Source organism: Schistocerca gregaria, chromosome 3, assembly GCF_023897955.1.
Source record: "Schistocerca gregaria isolate iqSchGreg1 chromosome 3, iqSchGreg1.2, whole genome shotgun sequence".
In the NCBI taxonomy this organism is placed as follows: Eukaryota; Metazoa; Arthropoda; class Insecta; order Orthoptera; family Acrididae; genus Schistocerca; species Schistocerca gregaria.
Genome location: NC_064922.1, coordinates 649,290,916 through 649,314,006, shown reverse-complemented (window position 1 = coordinate 649,314,006; position 23,091 = coordinate 649,290,916). Strand labels below are relative to the sequence as shown.

The window sequence follows — 23,091 nt, the reverse complement described above, 5'->3', positions numbered from 1 at the left end:
CACATCAGCGATGGTTACCAGACAGTAAGAGACGTCAAGTTTGTTTCAAATCGACGTAGTGCTGTAGACGGAGATATGGTACACACAGACAGATACAACAACAACAACAACAACAACAACAACAACACACACACACACACACACACACACACACACACACACACACACACACACAGGTACACACACAGGAACACATATCCATCTATTTTTCTAATATTGGTGGACAGGTCATAAAATAAAATGTTAAACGTTTTATGTAGGATAGGCAACAGGTACGAAAACATACGAGAAAAAACCCAATAATAGAAGAATGTGACTGTCAGAAATGACACCATTATCAGTACCCACGCCTAAATGGAAAGCATTTACTTATCTAAACATTCATCTGGAACATTTTGCTTATGTTACGATTCTCTTCTGTCTACCACTTACAACACCAAAGAATCGACAGCGAGCAAGCTATCGGTATTAAATCTATCAGTGTAAGGCTTCTTAGTACTCAAATGCACATTTTCATCAGTTAAAAGAAAACTCTCATGGAACAAACTTTATAATTTTGACTTTTAAAATATAATATGGCTTCAAATTCTCTATTTCTTTTCGCATCCTTTATTTTACGTATATTTACTTTATCATCTGTAGTACGTGACTATAAATTTCGCTTTTAGTTTACATTTGTGAAACATGTGTGTGATTACATTAGGTGAGAGTGAGAGTTTATTTACCTTGGAATCACAACTCTTCTGGAGCACAGCTTCTATGAATTAATTCCCCCAAATTTGACGATATGAGAGTACTATGCTGCTTAGTTTCTTATACATTTTTGAATCAGTTAGTGAAGCAAATAAGACATAGTTAAAATATGATAACACACGGAAGAAATGTGACACGATTCACACGACATATGACGCAAAAGACTTCCCTCGGTTCTATTGCTTTGACGAGTGTAGCATCAGGAAGGACATCTTGAGAAAAGTTACTTAACGAATTCAAAATAGTAAGTTCCTGAAAAAGTGGACTCTATAATCGAAAGAATAAACGTTTCGGGAAAGAAATAAAGATACAAGATCACGCGCTGTAGGGCTGTAGAAATCGGACACTTTTAACAACAACAAGAAGCGCTGGAGACGACAGTGAGGTGTCTCTGGATGATATTAACGAAGACCAGATGGATATATAATGAAGAAAATTGAGGAGCCTTAAGAGAAGCGTACGACACCTACCACTTAATACCCAGAAGCCTAAGACTAATGTTTTTGTTTGTCCAATTAAGCTGTATGGATCCAAAAGGCTTTTCTAAACACAAAAATATATAATGTAGATATTTTCATACGCAGATTGACGCGACAAATGAAAATTTCTGTCAAGGCTGGGATTCGAACACGGATCTCCTGCTCACTGCGCTAACCACCACTTTATCCTGGCACGACGGCTTTGCGCAACCGTACGGAGTACACTAGGAAGCCTCCCTCCTCAATACGAAATACCATTCACCCGTCAGGCCACTTGGCATTTCCCCCAGACTCGAACAGCATTGAAGAGGCTCTCCAACTATATTGCAATAGCATCTCAGCGTGGAATAAAATGGGGGATCCTGACTGAATATTAGGCATAGCTTTAATGAGATGGAACTACATGGTTACAGAAACCTTTAAAAGTCTGAAACGTGTATGATGATTGAAGCGAGGAAAGAAAATTATGTCTGTAATGAAAATTTAGAAGAAAGCATTTTAGTACGAAAATGAAGGTGAGACGATGTCATCACACAACAGAAAATGTTCTGGAGGTAATGAAATGTCATAAGTAAGATATAAAAGCCTAAAACACAGGTGAAAGATTGTAGCTACAAAACACGATCTTTCTAAGAGTGTTTATTACGGAACTTACATCAAATATGGCACAATAAACTTCTTACAGTTGTGGTAAAATCGCAAGGAGAGAACATTCACTGCTTACATACCAGATCCATAATTTTTTCCCTTTGTTAGTAAGAACCCAAGTTTATCGTAATTCCATCCGAAACAAAAACTTTCTTCATAACTCAAATTTATCATATTACAGATCAGCTCTGACTTCGCTTCCCGTCTTACTTTGTAACTGTCTCTACGGAAGATGATTAGCTTCTTGGTTAGGAGTAGCTGCAATGAACACAGAAAAACTACATAGCGTTAGTTTGAAACAAAGTATGAAGCCGAACATTCAAGACAAATCTAAGAAGACTGATACAGATGTTGGACGTTCACATGGTTTCTGTCATTGGAAATAAGTGAAATTCCGTAAATACTGCATATAAAAGTACTTCATTGATAGATAACAGCGTTAGTTCTGCATTAAAGAATCAGGCGCATAAGAAAAGCAATGATGAAAACCTACTGGAAGGTCGCTTCAATCTGAGACGCAAATCTGCGTGACGGCTCATTCACAGATCACATTGCATTTTGTATTTGGTGTTTCATTTTGCTTTTTGTTATTTGAAACTATTTCGAGCAAGGGTCCAAGCAGACAAACAAAAAACTTAGGAAACATCTGAGAAGACTATCCAAGCTCCTTACTATATAGCGTGTAGAAAGTAAGATAATGAATGTTGTTAAATTTAACAGCTGTTTCCTTTTATGTCATTTTCTGACATAGAGTTTTACACCGCAAAATAACAAAGTAAAATAATTAACTGGATAACAAATAAAAATTACATATAACTGAGTGAGGTGGTGCAGTGTTTAGCACACTAGACTCGCATTCGGAAGGACATTGGTTCAAACCTGCGTCCGAGCATCCTGATTTAAAGTTTCTCATGATTTCCCTAAATCGATTCAGGCACTTGCCGGGATGATTCCTTTGAAAGGGCACCGCCGACTTCCTTCCCCCTCCTTTCCTAATCCAATGAGACCGACGACTTCGCTGTTTGGTCCCCTCGCCCCCCAAATCAAATTTAACGATGTCATTTTTACAATGTCATCAGGCATTACCCTTTTTCATGACGATGTTCGGTCGCACACTGCAGCTACTACAAAGACGCTGCTGCGTGATTTCGACTAGAAGTATTTGACAACACGGCACCTCAGAAATGGCTTTCTAACTTGCACCTATTTGTTCACCTGAACCGCTGGCCATGAGGACAGAATTTTGGCACCGACGAAGAGCTGCTGATCAGCATAGAGATTTCGCGGAAAAGCACAAATAGATGCCTTCTATGGCAATGGTATCAGAAAATTCCTACCGCCCTGTGACAAATGTGGGAGTCAGAGTGGCGACTGTGTTGAGAAGTGGTGGTAATTGTAGCTAAATGTTACAAATGAAACGGTTTTCGTTTCGCCTGTGATTTCCATTTCGCAACCAATTGGGCGTAGGAAAAGAAATGCCGTCGTAAAAAATATGTTGTTGTTGTTGTGGTCGTCAGTCCGGAGACTGGTTTGATGCAGCTCTCCATGCTACTCTATCCTGTGCAAGCCTCTTCATCTCCCAGTACTTACTGCAACCTACATCCTTCTGAATCTGCTTAGTGTATTCATCTATTGGTCTCCCTCTACGATTTTTACCCTCCATGCTGCCCTGCAGTACTAAATTGGTGATCTCTTGATGACTCAGAACATGTCCTACCAACCGATCCCTTCTCCTAGTCAAGTTGGGCCACACACTCCTCTTCTCCCCAGTTCTATTCAATACCTTCTCATTAGTTATGTGATGTACCCATCTAATCTTCATCATTCTTCTGTAGCACCACATTTCGAAATCTTCTATTCTCTTCTTGTCTAAACTATTTATCTTCCATGTTTCACTTCCATGCATGGCTACACTCCATGGAAATACTTTCAGAAACAACTACCTGGCTCTTAAATCAATACTCGATGTTAACAAATTTCTCTTCTTCAGAAACGCTTTCCTTGCCATTGCCAGTCTACATTTTGCATCTTCTCTACTTCGACCGTCATCAGTTATTTTGCTCCCCAAAGAGCAAAACTCTTTTACTTCTTTAAGTGTCTTATTTCCTAATCTAATTCCGGTAGCATCACCCCACTTAATTCGACAACATTCCCTTATCCTCGTTTTGCTTTTGTTGATGTTCATCTTATACCCTCCTTTCAAGACACTGTTCATCCCGTTCAACTACTCTTCCCAGTCCTTTGCTGTCTCTGACAGAATTATAATGTCATCGATGAACCTTCTTCATAGATTTTAATACCTACTCGGAACTTTTCTTTTGTTTCCTTTACTGCTTGTTCAATATACAGTTTGAATAGCATCGGGGAAAGGCTTCAACCCTGTCTCATCCCCTTCCCTACCACTGCTTCCATCTTTCTTCTAAGATAAATCGTAGGGTCAGTATTGCCGGACGTGTTCCAGCATGTCTACGGAATCCAAACTGATCCTCCCCGTGGTCGGCTTCTTCCAGTTTTTCCATTCGCCTGTAAAGAATTCGCGTTAGTATTTAGCAGCTGCGACTTATTAAACTGATAGTTCGGTAATTTTCACATCTGTCAATACCTGATTTCTTTGGGATTGCAATTCTTATACTCTTCTTGAAGTCTGAGGGAATTTCGCCTGTCTCAAACATCTTGCTCACCAGATGGCAGAGTTTTGTCAGGCCTGGCTCTCCCAAGGGTGTCAGTAGTTCTAATGAAAGGTTGTCTACTCCCGGGGCCTTGTTTCGACTCAGGTCTTTCAGTGCTCTGTCAAACTCTTCACGCAGTACCATATCTCCCATTTCATATTCATCTACCTCCTCTTCCATTTCCATAACATTGTCCTCAAGAATATCGCCCCTGTATAGACCCTCTATATACTCCTTCCACCTTTCTGCTTTCCCTCATTTGCTTAGAACTGGGTATCCATCTGAGTCATGTAAAATATGACTGATGTTAAAGCATACGAAAGATATTCAGATCGTCGCCTATACTGCAACAACTGAGGAAAGCACTACAGAAAGGAAGGCTCAGACATCTGCGACACCAATAATCAGTCGGTTCCAAATTGCTTAGCTCTGAACACGTTAAACAATTTAATATTCTTTGTACTATTAACTGGCCAGTGAACAAATCTCTCGAATGATTTCAGTTTCTTCGTAATATATCTTGTAAAGAGGTCAAACGACAGTCACATTAGTTCACAAGCAGTAACGCGGTTGCCGTTGATTCAGGAGTCGAGGTGAAAGGAAAAGACGATAAAAGCCGGGACGGAAATTGCCTCTTCACCCTTCGGCGCGCCGCGGCCATGTCGCCTCATCGCTCGTTACACAAGTGGCAGCACCGTTTTGCCGGCTGCGCTCCACTACGCTATGCAAATACGCGCTGCGACCCGAGAGGTCGGTCTGCGGGCGCCTGAAATCCCAGCAATTAGCTATGGTGGAGGGCGAAGGGGGGAGGGGGGGAGGGCACTGGCAGCCGAGTGGAAGGGGTGTGCACAGTGCAAACGTCCCGCCCGGGAACAGCGCAGATGAAACAAACCCGGGGACGGGAAAGAGTCTGCTCAGTGTCCACTGTAATGATGAAGCACGTACAACGGTCTCGGCTAAGTCGTAATTCTTGTCAAGATTATATTTATTTAGACGTCTAGCATGTGAAGAATATTGCCACAGTTAATAGCGAGAACTGACACGGGTGAAGTTACAGGATAACCGTTAACATAGCGTTCCAGTAAACATGAGTCCGCAAACGAGACTTTTGTGAGATGGTAAGGAATGTGTGTTTCCAGTTCACCACTAATTCCAGTATGAAATTTAATCGTAGCTAGTACAAATTCATATAAAAATGCGCATGGTAGAATAGAAGTAAATCTTCAGAGTAAATATTCATTAATTTTCATAGAAATTAATATATTTGTTTAAAACGCAACACACGTTTTCTCGGCAACTTTCAGCAGAAAAAATGCGGAATTCGCTGTGAGACGTCGTGGAATATTCCCTCTTCAGCCTATATAGTTCTATGAATTTTCGCTAGGTGGCGGCACTATATGGAGCCTTTAAAATGGCGTCTGTAACGCAGGTTCATTCCAAGCAGAGAGCTGTCATCGAGTTTCTTTTGGTGGAAAACCACGCCATAGTAGATAGTCGTAGGCGGTTGTAGAATGTCTACAAAAGCATGGTGAGTCGTTGGAACAGGCTTCTGTTGTCATCGCAATAAGGCCACGCAAACTAACCCGATTTCGCGCCTGCCAGCTGGTCGCACGCAGTATTCTAACGTGCGAACACTCTCACTCTAGGTGATCGACGGATCACAAAAAACAGCGCTGCTCAGCTGGACGTCTCTGTTGGTGGTGCCGTGCCGACCCACTCGTTCACCAGTTGGGATATTGAAAGGTAACTGCCCACTGGGTTACTCCCCTCCTATCACAAGACCATAAACAGCATCTTTCCTGCACTCCACGGGAAGCAGTAAGGTGGGCTAAGGCCGTCACATTGAATGGAAATTATGGTCAAAATAGGGTTTTGTAGCAAAAAGAGTGGGGAATTATATGCTGTATTGGAATCCAAAATGAAACCAACCATGTTTCTAAAAAAGTTACTTATAGAACTCCCCTGGCCCAATTAAGTTTCTTCCTTCGCAGTGGTAGAAGTTGATCTTCATGGTTGGATTTGTGTCAGAGTGCGATCGAATGCAGATGGCATCTCGATATGAAGTATGGCGTTTGTAATCCTGGAAGGCAGATGGTAAGGACGGTGCATGTGCCACACGCTACTCTGCGTCCAAAGCATTTAAGAAGTTACCATACGCGATATGAGGTGGCCGACATCACAGAACAAATGGTTCAAATGGCTCTAATCACTATGGGACTTAACATCTATGGGCATCAGTCCCGTAGAACTTAGAACTACTTAAACCTAACTAACCTAAGGACATCACACAACACCCAGTCATCACTTCACGGAACAGTCAGAGAAAAATAAGTGTCTCGTACAAAATAATGGTATATTAGCTAGAAGCTCCACAAAGTCAATAGGCTAGGACACCCATGAATATGATCTAACACAGGCTACCATCCGAAAAGTCAGTAAGAAGTAATATGTTTGTGGTAACCACACTACAGCCAGGAATAGCCTACGGAAGATTGTACCGTTGGATGATGAACGGAAAAAAACACGCTAGACTGGTTCAAAGGGCTGGTGGGTTTCATTAGAAAGTTAATACAGACATACACGCCGGCATACACTAATACAGGCATACACTATAATGGTGGATCACCGTATTGTGCACCATGAACATCGTAACCCTGCGACATCTGTGCCACCCGTCCGAGAACATGTGAGGGACTCTGTACAACTTTCTTTACCATCCCGCACTAATGGTTGTATACTAGCAGAAGCCGGACAAGGAAATTACCATCCCATACGTAGGCTGGCGTTAGCATCACACCACGAACTGCTGCGTATGGACTAGTGCAGTGACGGGGAAGCGTGGAGAAACCATGGATTGCATAAGATTTTGTTCAGCTATGAATCTTTGTTATAAGGCAACGGCCGTGCCGCAGTGGTTACGCCGGATCCCGTGAGATCACCGAAGTTAAGCGCTGTTGGGCGTGGTCGGCACTTGGATGGGTGACCATCCAGGCCGTCATGTGCTGTTGCCATTTTTCGGGGTGCACTCAGCCTCGTGATGCCAACTGAAGAGCTACTCGACCGAATAGCAGCGGCTTCGGTCAAGAATACCATCGACGACCGGGAGAGCGGTGTACTGACCCCACGCCCCTCCTATCCGCATCCTCCACTAAGGATGACACGGCGGTCAGATGGTACAGGTAGGCCACTTGTGGCCTGAAGACGGACTGCTAAAACATGAATCTTTGTAATGAAATAACCCTAGGAAATGTAAAGTACTTAAAATAAATATTCAAAGAATAAAAATCAATAGAGGAGTATCAAAATTATGAATCATAAAATGACCAGTGTCGAGGACAGACATCGTTCTTGCAATGTGTTGGAGAGGCAAAGCTCTGTTACTCCTCTCATATTGGTGTGGTGGGCTATTGGGTAAGACTTCACGTCACGGATATTAGTGATCAGGTCCGGACCTCGGGGCGGGGGGAATCAAACCGAGATACCCGCCCAGGGCGGCAACGTCAGCGGGCGGCAAATTCGTGGTCTTGAAGAGAAAAGACCTTGCTTCACAATGCGCCTAGCATCCAGGGGACGTTGGTCTATCGATAATCCATGTGATTTAGAAATGCTTCCCACCTGGTATTTTAACATTTTTGACCGAGTGCATAGTGTAGTGATGTCTCTGCCAGGGGAATCTCCGTCGCATCTAGAAATAAAAAAAACTTCCCTCAAGCAAAAGGGGACGGGGCTATGTGAACTGACCCGAACAATCTCGAACAGGCGTGTCTCAATCGCTGTCTGTTTATGTGGTTGATTGGGTGTGCAAATGATCAGTTTTGTTACAACTATAAGTGAAATCCATATATTCAGACTACCAGAGTGAAAACAAACGACTAACAGGGATAATGTGCAAGAAAGATTACATATTATCTTCTCAGTGTATCGAAGACAATGAAATTTTGACAGAAAATATTTGCCAGAATACTGCACTACTAAGGGCCAGTTGTACAATCCCCAGTCAGCAACCGCTTAAGTTCTATTCTTGGCATTGCGCGGAAAACACGTTGTACGAACACGTATTAGCGCCTAACCGGTGAATGAACGCGGGCTTGCTCAACGCGTGATTCTGGCACGACTAGCGAAGTTAACAGAAGAATATGTTTTGACAGTGGCAGGAATAGTTACAGAATTAGTGATGACCAGTTTGTTTTTTAGAACAGGGAAGGAGAAGAAACGGAGCATCACACACACTATGAGGAAGCATACGACGACTCCGAACTTGTGTGAAAATTTCGCATTGTTACTTTTCCATCTCATGCTTGAGAAACTGGAGTATATGAATGAGCTGTGCAACTATTTCCTAACATAAAACTTGTTGCTTGTAGTAGGCATAACAGGCAGTTGATATTAGTACTTCGTGAATTATATTCTGATGTGTTATTTATGTAAAGGAGGTACATGAAAATGACTATTTGTGTCAATGCAGTCTCTCGTATCTGGCGTATGTTACAATTATTCAATATTAAAAGACGTATTTCATTTAATCTTGCAGAAAGTGACAAATTAGACGTTATCAAATCGAGAAACCAAACCAATCTTGGGTACTATTCGTATTAATAGCTTTTTCTGTATTAGATAACGACATTTTGATTCTTCGTGTAGCACAACGCGTGACAGAAAATATTGTTCCACTCTGTCTTCCATTGCCGGCCTGGGTGGCGGAGCGGTTCTAGGCGCTACAGTCTGGAACTGCGCGATCGCTGCGGTCGCAGGTTCGAATCCTGCCTCCGTCATGAATGTGTGTGATGTCCTTAGGTTAGTTAGGTTTAAGTAGTTCTAAGTTCTAGGGCACTTATGACCTGAGAAGTTAAGTCCCATAGTGGTCAGAGCCATTTGAACCATCTGTCTTCCATTGAGAATGATGCACTTGTAAACAGTCCAACGGTTACTTATGATTACCATTTAGTGAAAATATTACGGACACAGTTATTGACTCTGTGAGCGATTGCGTCTTCTATGTGCCAGAAAATGCCCCTTCTATTCCCCACGTTAATTATTCCAGAGGGCGATTAGTGCTTCGGAGCAACAGAATTGTCTCCCAATTAGCATTGTTCAAATAAACATGTAAACTATTTGTGCTTACTTAAGCTAAGTTTCTCTTTCCTTTTATTAAAAAAAATTAAAAAATGAGAGGTAACACTTCCTCACATACGGAATATAGGTATTGTGTTTCTTAATCATTAGTGGCATCCACATAAGAACATTCACATTTATCATAATATAAATGTTCTTTGCTATAAGAGCACTGATAGTTGGCATTTAGTTAACAGGAATTATTAGTTATTGAATATACATAATCGTAACAAGTGGGGGTAGCCGACGAGCAGTGTTTTTAAGTTCCTCTTGAACTGTCACACAAATACTGGAGGTCAGAAGTAAACTTTCGCAAGTGCAAAAACGACAATGTTGAGGTTTTTTTTATCGCATGTGGCTTGTTTAGTCGTACCTTCTTAGTGGTACACTAAGCAAGCAGAGCCCAGCGGTGATCAGTAATAAGTGATGATAATAAAGACAGTGAACATAGAGATTAGCGGGAAGCGATATACGAGTAAAATATACAGCTGTCCATAGCTTTGTATTTGATTTACTTTATAGGTAGCAGTGTCGAGCCGCAGCAGTTTCTTTGTGCTCGCCTCTGAAGTTAGTGAAATGTCACTTAACGAGAGTCCACTCTGACGTACAGAACTGTCACATACAGCTCTTCCCTTTCTGTCAGAAGTAACTCTGTGCCACCAATCGATCAGCTGCTGTTGATGCTAAAATACTTTGCCTCTGATGATTTCTTTCTTTCCATTGGAGACCTCACTGATACTGATAACTATACAGCCAGCAATATTAGTTCAAATGATTCAAATGGCTCTGAGCAGTATGGGACTTAACATCTGAGGTCATTAGTCCCCTAGAACTTAGAACTACTTAAAGCTAACTAACCTATGGACATCACACAACACCCAGCCATCACGAGTCAGGGAAAATCCCTGACCCCGCCGGGAATAGATACCGGGAACCCGGCAATATTAGTACACGGATATGTATGACAATGTACGATACGCACAAGGGACAGCTATGTTAGCTATTTCAGTTCTCTATTGTAATTAAATGTAATTAAAAGAATCAAATGTATTTTGTTTACTTTTTTTGCTGAAATCTTTTGTTTTAATTTCTCTTTCATATATTTTATTATGAACACAATGCTATTTCTTATCAATGTTACTTTCGAAGCAGCGCCATCTGCAACGCTGCTAGCCATCGAAAATAAAATTGCCTATGAGACGAACTTCGATGAGGTAATATATTCTTTCGCAGATAGGAATGCGCGTCGTGTAAAGATGTAGGAGGATTTGACATAATAAATGCTGCGAACTGAGGATTGAATAAATGTGCACTGCCTTACTTGACACTTGTCTTTACCGGTGTTATGTTTCCTACATTTGATTTTACGTCACACAAAAGAGAAAGCTATTAGCTAATAGGCAGTAAAGAGTGCAGATTTTCTGAAGAGTTCCTATTCTCACGGACAGGTTTTATTTTTATTTATTTATTTATTTTTTTTTTTTTTTTTTTTGCCCTGGGGTGATGTCAGACAGGCTGACTGGTAGCAGGAGAGGCACTACAGGACATATGCGCTATCCTGAATACATGTTTGATAACTTCCATTACAGAATATACGTAGTTGAGTTCCACAGAGCGAAATACAGTGATGGGCGATACAAGAATGCTGTGAGAAGTGGAGTTTCACTGCACTTCGGCACACTTAAGAACAAATAACACCTGCTTTCACATGTGTTACCTACCATGTGGCTGTGTTCTGGGTTCACTCATCGGCAGGACGATGTTGGTCCACATGTCACCTGTGTCTCACTGAGTTGTGTGCATGATGTTGAGGTACTCCCGTTTCAGTCGGCTTTCGGCTGGTTTGATGCGACCCACCACATATTCCTCTCCTGTGGCACTCTCTTCATTTCAGAGCAGCACTTGCCACTTAGTCCTCCCGTACCAGATGAAAAGTATATAGTAAAATATTTTTAAGGTCTTTCGCATGCTTCTACAATTATTTTGTTTGCGCCAGCTTGACTCATTGCCTCAGAGGAGGATGTTAGCCACAGAGTCGGTAACTGCATCCAGCCCAAAATATAGATGAATTAGTCCCGCGTTTTTAGATGGACACAAACATTCGAACTATGACGTTCTGTACTTTTTTCTCAGACTTACTGATCAAAGTCGCGCATCACATGCGAATGTGTGTTGAGTGAAAATAAATATGGGTGTAGGTTTCTAAGACTTTCATCACTATGTAAAGAAAAAATTATCCCTAACTGAAATAGTAAGTTTTCTGATAATCTTGGGTTCTTTTAAGATGAGAAATCAACGTGCAGTATTTTCTGTCTGGAATTGTGTAACAGCAACATTCTGACATGACAGTCATTGTAATACATGAGTCATATTTACTTATGTGTTTGCTTTGATTCCCTTATGGGGAAAATAATTGAGCGACCACACCTTTTGATGGTGGTACTGAGAGCCCTCCTTCCTAGTTACTATTAGATCAAGTTCCACAGATTTTATATTGTTTGAATCTCTTTCGAGGGCATATTCCAGTGCCAGATAAAAATAAAAAAATTTCAGAGCGCTACCTCCAACCTATGTCCTAAATTATTTGCTAGATGTAATCCAGTCTCTCTCTTCCCCTACAATTTTTACTCTCTATATCTCCCTTTAGTACTATGGAAGTTATTCCCTAATGCCTGCTGAGCGGTTCTAGGCGCTTCAGTCTGGAACCGCGCGACCGCTACGGTCGCAGGTTCGAATCCTGCCTCGAGCATGGGTATGTTAGGTTTAAGTAGTTCTAAGTTCTAGGGGACTGATGACCTCAGATGTTAAGTCCCATAGGGCTCAGAGTCATTTGAACCAACCCTGATGACTTAACAGATGTCCTTCAATCCTAACCCTTCTCCTTGTCCGTATTTTCCTTGTACTCCTTTCCTCTCCAGTTCTATGCAGAATCTCCTCATTCATTCCTTATCATTCCCTTTAATTTTCAACATTCTTTGGTAGCACCACAGCTCAAATTCTTAGGTGACCGAATGTAGCGAATGGGTGCCAGGAGGTGCCGTATTAATATTAGGCGAGAACTTCCAAAGTAGTTTATTGTTTCCAACTACAGTGTCCTCGTTCACCTCGGTCTGCGTCACAGGGCCCCGCAATTCTGCGGAACCACCCCAGCAGGCTGTGCAACGCAATGCTGTGTGTCTTGATGGCCTTGGCCAGCCCGCTGAGTTCCGATAATGTCAAGATGGCTGCGCCAGCAGCCTACTCAGCGGCCACCATCCTCGTCTTCACGCTGCTCCGCTGAGAGCTGTAGGCTGGCTCTACTGCTGCTTCTTCCTCGCTGGCGTAGCTGAGATCGCGGCAACGAACAAGCGCCCAAGATCCGGTGTCCGAATTTGCAATCCTCGCCTCAGGACGTCTCCAGCGCGTGTCGGGAACCGATACGACTGCCCGCGATAGCGAGCCGAAGAGTGCCCCACGGCTGGCTGGCAGCGGACCCCGCGTCGGCCTGAGAGGGTCGAACCAATGACCCGCTGTGGACTGGGACACTGGCCACCCCATCTGTTGCTGAGTGTAGCCTGGTGGAGTGAGCCACCCCGCCGTCCAGGAGAGCTGCCACTCTTGAATGAATCTTGTTAGAAAACAGCACCTATTTATACTTGGCTGTGCATCCCTGTTTTGCTAATGCACCGCTCCGAGTCACTTATGCACAACACCTGGGTTGGCCAGTGGCCCCCTTCTGCCTGTGACTCTCGCCATGGAAACTGCTGTGTGCGCCCTCTCCGGCAGTTCTACGCCCCTGTGGCCTCTATTTGCCTTCGCAACTCCTGGTATGCATAACTTACAGCAATCCGGCCTGCACCTGGAAATAACTTGTGCTGAGAATATCGCGCAAAACTAACTTTTCCTATCCTCAACGGTGGTGCCACTACATTTCTCTTGGGGCTTTCCTACAGTCCATTATTAAGTAAAATACAATAGTGTGCTCCAAAGATACATTCTCAGGAATATGTTTCTCAAAATAAAGGTCTATTTTCGATACTAGTAGACTTCTCAGGGGGCATGAATGCCTCCGCGCTCCATCTGTTATGGGTTGAATTTGCTGCCTATGTAGTACAATTCCTTAACTTTATCTACTTCGTCACCATCAATCCTGATGTTAAGTTTTCCGCTGTTCTCATTCCTGCTCCTCCTCATTAATTTTGTCTTTCATCGATTTACTCTCGATTCATATTAGACTGCTCATTATAATCGGCAGACCACGTAATTCTTCTTCATTTTCGTTCAGGATAGCAGTGTCATGCGCGAATAGTATCACTGATATCCTTTCACCTTGAATTTTAATTCCACTCTTGAACCACTAAATACGAGATATGTTGCGCCCTGTTAAAGACGACATAGCTCTTCGTGTGCCCGGAGTGTATTGTGTCCCTTGCGAGTGCGGCAGCATCTATATAGGCCAGACGATTCGCACAGTCTCAGAGCGTTGTACAGAGCACAAGAGACAAATTAAGCGAAGAGAGCTCGAGAAGTCAGCCGCAGCTCGGCATTGCCTCGAAAACGGACACAAAATACAGTTTGAGAACACGAGAATCTTGGCTTATGCGTCAACGCACTGGGACTCCGTTATACAAAAGGCGGCTGAGATTAGAATAAACAGAAACAGCTTCAACAAAGACCAGGGCTAGACACCGAGTAGGAAGGAGGCGTGCGCTTTGGATGTTGAAAGGAAACAACGACGGATGCGTAACGCTTGTAGGGAAGCGGGAGCGGCAGTTTCAAACGTGACGCTGGTCCCTCGCGCCGTCTGACGCCACTCGATACCGTGGCGTTCCGGAGTTGCTATGAGTTCCGCCACACACCGTCAGGCGGCTTGCGGAGTATGGATGTAGATGTAGATGTAGAGCTGCCCAACTCACCTTCCGCCCACGCGTCGTGTCAGCCCTCTCTGATTGGCGCCAGCGGCCGTAATCGTGGGTTTGTAAGCGGGAAATACTGCCAGTCCCAGCAGCCAGTAGTTTTACTCCTGACGGTGATGGCGGAGTTAGCCATCGAAAGGTCGCGAATTTTATTCGAACCGATGCAGCTTGGAAACCGAAAACGTCTTATTCAGTCATGACGCCGCGAAAGAACCAACACACAAATCATGTCATTGATATCCTTTCACCTTGAATTTTAATTGCAGTCCCGAATGTTTCTTTTATTTCCCTTACTGCTTCTTCGATGTATAGATTAAACAACAGGGGGGAAGACTACAGCCCTTTTAATCCGAGTACTTGGTTGTTGCACTGTCATTATCATTTCTTGGCTCCTGTACATGTTGTATATGACCCGCCTTATTCCTATAGTTAACCCTTATTCTCTACAGCATTTCGAACATCTTGCGCCATTTGACATTGTCGAACGCTTGTTGCAGGGCGACAAATCCTATGAATCTGTCTTAATTTGTCTGCAGCCTTGCGCCCATTATCAACCGCAACGTCAGAACTGCCTTTCTCCTGCTTTTATGTTTTCTAAAATCCTACCTCATCGTCATCTAGCAGATCGACAATTTTTTCCATTCTTCCGTAAATTATTCGTGTCATCAACTTGGACGAATGAGCTGTTAAGCTGACTGTTCAGTAATTCGGCCACTTGTCCGCTCTTGCAATCTTCGGAATTGTCTAGACGATATTTTTCCGAAAGTCACATGATCACAAGACTCATACCAAGTGAATTGTCGTTTTGTTATCTGTCCCACCAATGATTTTAGAAATTCTGATGGAATGTTATCCCTCCCTTCCGCCTTATTTGATTTCAAGTCTTCCAAAGCCCTTTTCAAATCAGATTGTAATATTGGATTCCCTATCTCCTCTAAATCAATTCCTGTTTCTTGTTCTGCCACATCAGACAAATCTTCCCAGTCATACAGTCATAGAGGCCTTCAATATACACTTCCCACATATCCGCTTATCCTTTGTATTTTACAGCAGAATTCCCGTTACACGCTTAATGTTACCACTTCGGGTGCTATAAACTACAAAAATCGCTTGCTTACGTACAAAAAGTTGTCCCATTCTTCGGATCTAACAGCCCAATAAACCAGCTGCGACAGAACACTGCTCCGACAGCAGCCACACTATGCGATATGAAAATGTAGGAATTATATCAACGATGTCATCTTTGTGATGAAAGAATCCTTTGACATTCGTTCGGCGAAAAATTTGATTAAGACATATACAAGTTTCAGCTTGGAGAAATAATGGAATACGGCTTTTTCTTTCATTAACTTGAAAACATATGGCTATAGTGCAGCGCGAATAACACATCGATGTACCAGCATGGATAGACGGCCCTACTACAGATTCAATGCCTAACAACGTCCCCAGTGCTTAAGTGTCTATAGTCCCACGCGCAGTGGTGCATTTCATAGATATAAAAGATTGAAGGGAGTGTTCCAGTAACAATCCGCCCTTTACTCTGAAGATGGCCGAAGTTATATGGCCGAAATTTTGGGAGAAGAAGTAGAATTAATGCGGCTACACTCCATAAATTTAATGACCAATCGCTGCACCACGAACACCTGAAGCTTCACAACGGTCCACGTGCTTAAAATCCACTAGTTACACAATCAGGGTCATAAATCCGGTAAACGTAAAAAACTCTCTATCACAGGAAGGAGGTCTTATAACCCTGTGGTGGAGTTGTCCACTGTTGTGGTCATCTGTTATTGGTCGCATCTTAGGCATTTTCAATTATTTCTGAGGTTGCAAATGCACGCAGGGCATAGCACCAATAGGCAGTATCCACTGGAGTGGGCAGAGTGCATTTGCTACCTCGGGAATGATTGAAAACGCAAAAGAAACGATAACCAACAGATGTTTACTACAGGTGATAACTCGACCACAGCGTCAATACCGTCTCTAATGACCTCGTTGTCGACGGAACGTTAAACACTAATCTCCTCCTCCTCCCTCCAGAGCGTCAATACATAATTATTTATTCTACATTATTTAGCGTAGAAAGCCCTGAATAATAATTGTCTCAGTTCACTATAATTCACTCGTTTATTAGAAATCAATGAAAAGGAAAAAGATAGATCAACTAAATTGAATGTATTGGCTAAAACTTTTGGTTTATTTACGTAAAATGTCACACTTGACTCGAACTTGCGAAATCAATCGCTACTTTTAAGCTTGATATAAGCTATAATGCATTTGAGAATTTTCCACAACGTCAAGTTTCAAGAGGAACATTACGTTGCACTTCGAATACTGTCCTGTACCTCCACGTCCGCCCCAGAACACCCCACAGAGATTACTGAGGTCCTTCTGAGTAGCCAAATGAGCAAATATAAGAAGAAATACCCTCGTCGTCCTCTCTAGGTAACATTGTTCAAATGGCTCTGAGGACTATGGGACTTAACATCTATGGTCATCAGTCCCCTAGAACTTAGAACTACTTAAACCTAACTAACCTAAGGACATCACACAACACCCAGTCATCACGTGGCAGAGAAAATCCCTGACCCCGTCGGGAATCGAACACGGGAACCCGGGCGTGGGGAGGGAGAAAGCTACCGCACGACCACGAGCTTCGGACACTAAAGGGAGGACGTTCTCTTTTAGTTCTCGCACACCAGCTCTATTGTGGTAGTACTAATACTTCCTTGTACTGCTGCTATTTAACTAATCTATTCGGGGGGCAGTGGATCACTAATAATAAACTTTGTGCTAATTTTCACTCTGCAGAGCACTGTAACGTACAGTTATTCCGTATTCAGATAATGCATACATGATACTAGTGGCACCAAGCTTTATTGGACTTAACATCTGAGGTCATTAGTCCCCTAGACTTAGAACGACTTAAACCTAACTAACGTAAGGACATCACACACATCCATGCCCGAGGCAAGATTCGAACCGTAGCAGCAGCACGGTTCTGGACTGAAGCGCCTAGAACCACTCAGCCACAACGGCCAGTTGACATGATACTAACTCAAATAAACTGTATCATTACAATTGTCGGATTAAGTCTCTTAAATGACGTGAAACTGTTCATAACTGTTGTCGCCGATGCTACGGGAAAAGCCACAAAGTAACGATAACACAAATTAAATATTAAGAAAAATCGAATATCTTGTGTAACTGATCACCGCTGATGAAAGCACAAATTTTTAATCGGAAAACAACAGCGCGAAAAATAAAAATCTCAAAATGAATTACATTCGCCCTTGTATCTGAAGCCGCACCTTCACACGACAAAAAATTCTTGCCCAGATTATATACTATTGGCTGCAGTATTTTACCGAATAAGATCCGGCACTGCCCGGCTCTACGCTGAGTATCAATTTACTAACCGTTCCCCATTTTACCGCAGTCGTGCACTGCAGAGGGATGAAAAAAAGCTTATTGTAAATTGTCAGAAATGGGAAGTGTTGCGCAGTGAATCAGCCGTTCCACATACATCATATGTTGTGGAGATGTTAGCCACACATCACGCTAGAAATACTGAACTTGCACTGAGCTCGGATGTGCATCACCAGTAACATAATGAGATGTAGCCACCACGGAATGAATAATCTCGGGAAGCAAACACCCACCGTATGTCATAGTGAAGAATTTCTTTCCGTGATTGAAACGCTAGCTACGGCAGTTCTGGAAGATTGCTAGCCGGAGGCTTTTATGAAATTATACTTTTTCCCATCGGATGCCAAACATGTCCTATGACTGAAAAATCAAGAGCCCAACAATCTAGTGAAGCGTCTATGGTGTGAAGTGCAACGTGGAGTCTGACATTATCCTGCTTCTATATTTAGTCATGAAGAATAAGGCACGATTTATTTTCTAGTCTCATGCTAGTGACTATTCGAACGTTACTAGAGCAGGCCTGTTCTCACACCCTGTAGCTCTCCACAACATCGTTTCACGAGTTGGAGTGGTAAGGGTTTCATGAATTGCAGCTTCCTGTGACTTTTCATTTACTCGTTTACGGAAAATTTGCCAGCGATTTGAAAGAACCTAATGGAAACCAGAATGCGGCTCGGAATTGCAGTGAACTCTGGATTTGCACAGTGGAAGTGTCTGTTACCTTTGGTATGAAGTCAGCAATAAAAGACGCATGAGAACTAGAGATCTCAACCAAGCCACTAATAATAAGTTCCCTACGGTTCGTGGTGAGACGTGTGCCTGAAATATAGTTATTGTCATCCATTTAGTCGTCAGAGTAAGCAGAAAAATTTTACGATCACGCGAAGTAGGGCTTCTATAGGACCTCGAGCCTTTCTTGACACACTGATGTGCTTAGCCCATTATCTCACTACTCTTTTTCAGGAAATGCCCTACACGCAACTCTCTGCCCGATCTGTCGGTACGAAATTCAAATTTCCCTCTTATCAATGCTTCTACTTTTCCCACTGCCCGAGAGTTTGAGATAAACTTCACGCGCTCTAGTTATGCTGTATTACGATTTCCTCATGAGACACTCTTGCAACCTTAGACGCATCCAACAGTCTTTATGTACACGGTCCAGTCACATGAACGTGACCACCGCCTATGTCCGACGTCAACGTGCAGTAGCCACTAACAGAGGGCAGGTGGCGGCTCTAACAGTGGAGGGTACATAAAGCTTCTCGGGAGATGTGGAAACAAGTGAAGTAGTTGTGATAATGCGGAAACGCAGCGATTTATTTAACATCCAAAAGGACTTGATCACTGGTTTTCGGATCAACAGTGGAAACGTTTCCAAAACAGTTAAGTTTGTAAACTGTTCGCAAGCCACTGCGGTTACTAGCACTATGCAAAACCTGTGCCGAGAAATCTGTGGTGCACCACCGTCCACAAACTATGATCAAATGTATCCGAACACCAGGCTGAAAATTACCCTCTTTCGGTAATGCTGGAATTCAGTATGGTGGGCCCGCCCTTAGCCCTGATGACAGCTTCCACTCTCGCAGGCATACGTTCAAACAGTTGCTGGAAGTTTCTAGGGGAATGGCAGCCCATTCTTCACGGAGTGCTGCACTGAGGAGGGGTATTGATGTCGGTCGGTTTGGCCAGGGTCGAAGTCGGCGTTCCAAAACACCCCAAAATGTTCTATAGGATTTAGGTCCAGACTCTGTGCAGGCCAGTCCATTACAGGAATTTTACTGTCGTGTAACCACTCCAACACGGGTCGTGCAGTTGCTCGATTGTGTTGGAAGATGCAGTCGACATCCCCGAATTGCTCTTCAGCAGTGGGAAGCAAAGAGGTGCTTAGAAAATGCTTAAAACATCAATGTAGGCCTGTGCTGTGATAGATTCACGCAAAATAACACGGGGTGCAAGCCCCTCCATGAAAAACACGACCACACCATAACACCATCGCCTCCGAATTTTACTGTTTTCACTATACACGCCGACAGATGTTGTTCACCGGGCATTCACCATACCCACACCCTGCCAGCGAATCGTCACATTGTGTAACGTGATTCGTCACTCCACACAACGTTTTCCCACTGTTCAATCGTCCAATGTTTACGCTCCTTATACCAAGTGAGGCGTCGATGGACGTTTACTGGCGTGATGTGTGGTTTATGAGCAACCGCTCGGCCATGAAATCCAAGTTTTCTCACCTCCTAGCTAATTGTGATAGCACTTGCACTGGATCCTGCTGCAGTTTAGAATTCCTGTGTGATGCTCTGGATAGATGTCTGCCTATTACACATTACGACCCTCTTCAACTGTTTACTGTTTCTGTCAGTTAACAGGCGAAGTCGACCTCTACGCTTTTGTGCTTAAGTGTCCCTTCGCATTTCCATCTCACTATCACATCGGAGACAGTATTCCAAGGGATGTTTAGGAGAGTGGAAATCTCACGTACAGACGTATGACACAAGTGACACCAAATCACCTGACCAAGTTAGAAATCCGTGAGTTCCGCAGGGCGCCCCATTGTGCTCTGTCACGATGCCTAATGGCTACTGAGGTTGCTGATATGGACTACCTGGCAGTGATTGGCAGCATAATGCACCTAATACGAAAAACGCATGTTTTTAGAGGTGTCAGAATACTTTTGATCACATAGTGTAGATGACAGAGGTAAACGGACGCTGCGGAGACGTGTAAGGGCGAATAGATGTGCAACTGTGCAGCAACTGAGCAACCAGATGAACTTAGGGCCTACCAACAGCGATTCCTCAATAACCGTTGAGAGAAAGCTACTGCGTATGAGTCTCCTCATCAGACGCCTAGTTCATGCATCCAAGCTAACTATTCTCAGTAGTATACTAGACAGTATACTAGTCAGTGGTGAGATAAGGACGTGCACCGTGTGGATGGTGGTTAGTAACAAGTATATTAACTTACTAGTATACTAGTTACTAACCACGTTCCACACAGAGCACATCCTTATCTCATCACTGACTTCTAGTATCAGCAGAACGTAGTTGACGCCAGCAAGTGTATGGGCCTCAATATGACGTTGTTACAACGTTGAAATTAGGTGCCAAAATAAAATCGACACATTAAATGCAGCTGGAGGAATTTTTTTTATTTTTAATATAAATTTATACCAGCTGATGTCCCACTGTCCTCCATTTCAACTATGGATGTACGAAAATTGGACAATAAATAGTTTAGTCAATAAGACAATAGAATCCTTCAAAATGTGGTTCTTCAGAAGAATGCTGAAGATTAGGTGGGTAGATACTGTAATGAATGAGGAGCTACTGAATAGGTGTGGCGATAAGAGAAATTTGTGGCACAACTTGACTAGAAGCAAGAATAGATTGATAGGACATGTTCTGATTTATCAGGGGATCACCAGTTTGGTATTGGAGGGCAGAGTGCAGGGTAAAAATTGTATAGGTAGGCCAAGACATGAAAACATTAAGCAAATTCAGAAGGATGTATGTTGCAGTAGGTACATGAAGATGAAATAGCTTGCACAGGATAGAGTAGCATGGAGAGCTGCTTCAAACCAGACACTGAACTGAAGACCACAACAACAACAACGATATCGTGAACGATATTGGAGAGAGGCTGCTAGGAATGGGTGGACAGTACTGTCTAAAGACATGGAATGGCTCTTTTCAACACAATGAGATCCGTAAATATACCTGGACACAGCCTAGAAGGAAGTTAGAATCTATAATTGATTATGCTATAGGGAAATAAAGTGACTGAACTTTGGTGGAGAACTGCTGAGCCTACAGCGGAAGAGAATGTGGATCTGACCATTTCCTGCTTCAGTATGCACTATGGTTACCCTTTCAAACAGTTAGCAGGTGCCAAAACAATTGTAATGAGAACGGAGGCAAAATCGAAAAATCACAGTGTAAGTTAAATTTACTGCAGCATCCATCAGTCGCCTTCTTATACAAGCTTAGAGTGAGTGGGTAGCTGCATCAGAGTCATGATATAAACAGTGGAAGTAGCGTATAGGACATTTGTGAGAGCGATTCATGAAGGCACCCCTAAAAGTCTCGGAGCAGTTGAAAATATGGCTGCCAAATTTAAAGGTAATTAGTGACATGATGATATGGCCGAAAGACGAAAGAGGGAAAGGAGGCCTACAACAGTGCAATAAGCCCGATGGTAGATGTAAGTACCTAAGACTAAGGGGGAGCAAAGAAAGCAATAATTAGAGTGAAAAAAAAATGCTATATGGGACATTCAGTGGTAAGGAATTAATTGCTTAGGGAGCTCAAAGCCTAGACAATCATTGAAGCTGACAAAACAGCTGAGAACATATGACAGAAGTAGTATAAACTTACAGCTGATAAGACTAGACAGGTGAAAGACAAACTATGAAGCAATGTTTGAAGAAGATCGATCCGAATTTGAAATATATGCACCTTTGCAGGGAACCAAAATCATACATAAATACAGGAGATAACAACTGCGGAAGTTGTAAGGTGTCAGGAAAATCCAACACCTTCCATGAAAACCCTGACATGATAAGCAAATCCAGTAGTATGTCACATAGCTCCGAATAAATTGTGACATTAAATTAACCAAAGTAATACGAGTAATGAGTGAGCAAATGGAATACCACAGACTAACACAAGAATGCCTAAATGCATGTCGTACCTTCCCACCATCAGACAGACGCAGTTCCGAGGGGAGAAACGAAAACAGAAGCCGAGAGCAGAACCGTGTTAAGCTAGAAGACCCTACGATAAGGGACGGACTGGACACCCACGTCGCCAGCTAACCACTACGGCCACACCACCTGCTAGTTTTAGTGTGAGACTTTTTCACGTCCCTGTTACATTAGGACCACCCCCAGCCCATGTTAAAAGATAGACCCCTCCAGAAGAACAGTATAGACCTTACGATAACGCGAAAAGGACCACACCAGCTGCAATTTTTAGAGTGAGACTTTTTCGCGTCTCTGTCACGCTGCAAACTTTAAAAACATTGCCCCACCACGAAAAATATAACGTTTCTCATTGGATAGACAGGGTTTCTGTAGGCGGAGCTTAAAGTTAACAT

The 23,091-nt window shown here is 43.0% G+C and overlaps 1 protein-coding gene and 1 pseudogene across 1 annotated transcript in view; one reads left to right on the top strand and one right to left on the bottom strand.

Annotated features, from left to right (window-relative positions):
* LOC126355545 (octopamine receptor beta-1R-like) overlaps positions 1 to 23,091 on the bottom strand; it is a 434,828-nt gene that overhangs the window by 150,049 nt on the left and 261,688 nt on the right. The gene's annotated exons all lie outside the window — the stretch shown is intronic.
* On the top strand, positions 7,443 to 7,560 carry LOC126357049 (5S ribosomal RNA; annotated as a pseudogene).